General features: G+C 44.4%; 1 pseudogene; it reads right to left on the bottom strand.

Annotated features, from left to right (window-relative positions):
- Positions 1-1,654: 1,654 nt before the first annotated feature.
- Positions 1,655-4,011, bottom strand: LOC102007362 (annotated as a pseudogene).
- Between the last annotated feature and the right edge of the window lie 220 nt (positions 4,012-4,231).

Here is a 4,231-nt window from a genome sequence, read left to right as displayed (position 1 = left end):
AAACCACAAAGTTTGTGGCAATTTGTTATAGTAGCAATAAAAAATTAACACACCACCCACTCCTTTACTGTATTAATTTGAAAATTGCACACTCTTACTATTATTTAAGTGGTTATTTGTTGGGGGCCACAAATTATAAATTGAGTCTAGAGAGCGTCTGAGGCTGTCCTCGTTCTGCCCTGTAAGCCAGATTGGAACGTGGAAATTCTGCTTTCTCCCAGTCACAGCTGAAACCCTAAGGCTAGTGACCCTGTGGTTCTCACAGGACAAGATAAGACCTGCTGAAGACGACAAGGATCTTTAAAGCAATGGAGCAGTAAAAGTTTTGCTTGGGGAAAAAATAGTTTCCTTATTGCCCCTTGTCTCATCCTTGCAAGAATGCTTTGTTCTTCCACTAGCCCACTGTAATTGCTATTCCAGAAAATTTTAGCTTGTATATTAATTTACCAAAATCTAATCTTAATATATTTCTTAGTCAGGATCATCTCACCCTTTTATTTCTCTCTTGTTCTTATCCTCATGGTTTACCCCTCCTAGGTTTTTGCGGCATCACTGTTTACTTAGGGATACTCACATACGCTTTGCTTGTCATTTTTCTTGTATCTCAGGCCGCTCATGTGGCATTATTTTCCTTCTGTTTGAGATACATCTTTTAGAATTTCCTTTAGGGAAGGTATGCTAGGGGCAAGCTCCCAAAATATTGATTTGTCTAAAACTACCCTATTTTCATCTTCATCTTGAAAGAGATTTTTGCTGGGGCAAGTAATTCCAGACTGACAGTCCTCTTCTCTCAGTACACTGCAACAAAATCCCACTGGCTCTGGCTTCCATTGATGCTTTGGGGAGTCACCCTGTTTCAAAAAAATTTTTTGGAAAACTATGCACTGTCACCTTTTAAATGTTGCCTTTGTCCTATTTTCTCCCTCATCTCCTATAGGGACTTTAAGACACAAGCCAGACCTGCTTATTTTATCACTATATCCCTTACGCACTTTTATATTTCCATCACCTTGACTTGTGATCCTGGATTCTCAGTGATCACTTCAGGTCACTTATAAAGTTAGTAATTCTTTCCTCAGAAGTTCTCATGTGTTGTTAAACTGATCTAGGTAAGTTTTATTTCCAGTTCTCATATTTTCCAGTTTTACAAGTTCTGTTAGAATCTTGAAAATCTGGTCATTTTGAAGTCTCTTGATCTTTACTAATATATTCCATTTCTGTGTTGTGGCTTGAATTATTTTTCCCCAAAATTCCTTTGTTGAAGTCCTAACCTCCAGGTACTTCAGAATATCATGATATTTGAGGAGAGGGTCTTTACATTCCAGTTTTAGTGTATGTGCTGCTGAAGCAAGCATGAGAGGGTCTTTACAAAGGTAATCAAGTTAATTATGAAAAAATCAGAAGTAATCAAGTAAAATGCAATTATGGCTAGATTATGCAACTAATCCAATATGACTCAAGCCCTTATAAAAAGGAAAATTTGCACTATGGACTACATTCAACAGAGTTAATACTGTCATCCCTGTTTCCCTACTCTTTTTTTTTAAGTTTGGGGGGGGGGAATGGCAAATGCCACCCACACATGGCCTAATCCTTTAGAAATTGTGCAGCTCAGTACCTGTCAGGGTTTCCACGGATCTAAACTGAGACTCCATCATGTTCCAGGCCAAATCGGCCGACAAGAAGTCATCCGTGGCTGTCTGTGATTCATTGCTGGTGAAGAGCAAGATCCCCAGGTCTCAGTGTCGGATGAATCAGTACTCATGAAAGAGCTGCAGGATGTTGCAGAGGGACAGGTGAGGGCTGCTGTATAAGAAGAAGTGTAAGTCTGTCTGGGTCTGCATATTGAAAGTCTTGAGCCCCAGGAAATGAGCACCAGCCCTGCACACAGAAGGCAGGGCAGACAGGTCTTTGAGTATGAAGTCGGTCTAGGTCTCCATGTCCAGTGACACGAGGACCAGCTCCATTTTCATGGTGCTGGGTCTACTCTCTTCAGTTTGAGTCTGGGTGTTGGAGGCAGAAAAGAACTCTTTATCATCAATATCAGTGCTGGGGCTCTGGATGGGATGGCAGGTGAGCTGGTCAGGCTTGGGATTGGTGTCAAATGACCACGGTTGTTCAACATCTGAGCTGGCAGATTGCTTGACAAGATGTTTTCTAGGTAGCTTAACAGATATATGGTTTGGGTCTATTATTTGTCATGTTCTATGAGGGCAGCATATTGCTCTGTGTACTGAAGTTTAAAATGGGTGTGGATTTCTCAGTATCTTGTGGTTATTCTGAGGTAACAAACCACTGAGTGACTATCTCTGCTACTAAAAACTGTTTATAATATTGTCCATGGAATGCTATATGAGAGTGGATATTCTCAAAAATGTCCCTAAACACCCCAGCTTGGTTCATCTGCATCTGCTGGTCTGAGGGACCCGGCACCAATCAGATCCATGTCTCCTGGAGACCATCCAGCTGGAGACAAATGTCAATGAAAGTGTCCATCTGAGCAGCAATGAATGATACTGCTTTAGAGCTGGGCAGAAGGATCTGACTGTGAACACTAACGGGAAGGGACACTTGTGAATCAAATGACAGGTTGGTCTGAGAGTGAGACAACACAGAGAAATCAGGGCCAAACCACGGAGCACAGGGAATCAAGTGTTGTGAGGTGCAGGACAGATCTATCTGCGCTTTGATGGATGAAATATCATTCCTTTGACGTGGGCTCTCTAGGTCTTGGGAAGGATAAGATGGACTATTCCCCAATTTCAACTGAACATCTGTACTAACTGGCTAAACACCAGGACTGAAAACTTTTGAGAGAGGCAGGTCTCCTTAAGGTAGTACACCTTGGAATCTGGGCTGAGGATCAGGGCCCCTCCCAACAGGGCCAGCAGGTACAGGGCACCAGGGGTGGAGCCCTGATCAACACCTTGGACTGGGCTGTTGAGTTGACTGTAGGCATATAGACTGGCATAAGCAAGAGCTGCATGACCAGAAGCTTCACCAGAGCCACCTTGGGCTTTGGTAAGAGCAGCTTCTCAGGGTATCTTGGAGGTGTGGTGATACTCTGCTTCCTGGAACCACAAGAGTCTTCAAGAGAGGCTACGAGTTTTGTTTCTGAAGTCTCTCTTTCTTGTGCATCTGGCTGAGGGTTTAGCCAAATGCTCAAGATGGAGCCAGGTGTGGTGGCACACACCTGTAATCCCAGCACTTGGGAGGCTGAGGCAGGAGGATCATTGTGATTTCGAGGCCAGCCTGGGCTACAAAGTGAACTCAGTGCCAGCTGGAACTGCATAGTGAGGCCCTCTCCCAAAACAAACAAACAAACAAACAAACAAAAAAGAATGCTCAAGATGGTCTTAGTGGTCAACTTCCAGTTTTGCAAGTAGTATTCCATTTTGTTATTTTTAATAGGTGGGTCCCTGTATTCTGCAGGGATCTCACAGCCAGCGCAGTAGATGTGCAACTCAGCACAGTCCTGGTGGCGTAGGGACAGCCACATGTACACTGGAAGGTCTTTCTGCAGTCCTTTGCATGCCTCTTCAGGTCGCAGCTGTGCCATACAAGTTGTTACACTTGCTACATTTATGCTTTTTCTTGGCATTCATCTTCATGAAATGCTGTTTTATGAGAGAAAACTGTGAAAACGGTCTGTTGGGGCCTCTGGGGCATCGTTCAATTGGACAACAGTAGAATTTCAATACAGTCTTCAAATCTTTTCTTATTGTTGAGTTTACTATGCCATCCTGCAGTAGGTGGCTCTTGACCAAGTGCACATCAAGCACTGGGATGTTGGGTAGGATCTTGCCACTGCCCCACAGTGCACAGGATGTTGGCCCACACAGACCAAGAAAGCTCGCTCACTGATGGCTGGATAAGCTCCAAGGCTGGCAGTTCCAGGGGCACAAGGTGCTGCCATGCCACCATGAGCCATGGCCAGCTGCCCCTCCGCTGGGACCCCAGAAACTCCCATGGGCCCAAGGAGGTAGCAGTGGCAGCAATGGTTCCCTTCATAGCCACTGAAAGTGCTGGGGAGGGGGGCACCCAGCACCAGAACCATGAGTTCTCTTCAAAAAGGGGAAATCTGGACACAACACTCATGGAGGGGAGATTATGTGAAGAGGCATGAAAAGAAGACATCCATCTAACAGGAAGAAGGAAATCTGGAACAGATCTGTCCTGAAAAGCCACAGAAAGAAACAACCCTGTTGGTTTAGGACTTCTAACCTCCAGA

The sequence above is a fragment of the Chinchilla lanigera genome, unplaced genomic scaffold, assembly GCF_000276665.1.
Source record: "Chinchilla lanigera isolate Chin_1 unplaced genomic scaffold, ChiLan1.0 scaffold00115, whole genome shotgun sequence".
Taxonomy (NCBI): Eukaryota; Metazoa; Chordata; class Mammalia; order Rodentia; family Chinchillidae; genus Chinchilla; species Chinchilla lanigera.
Note: the sequence above shows the minus strand (reverse complement) of the source record. Positions and strands in the feature narration are given on the sequence as shown.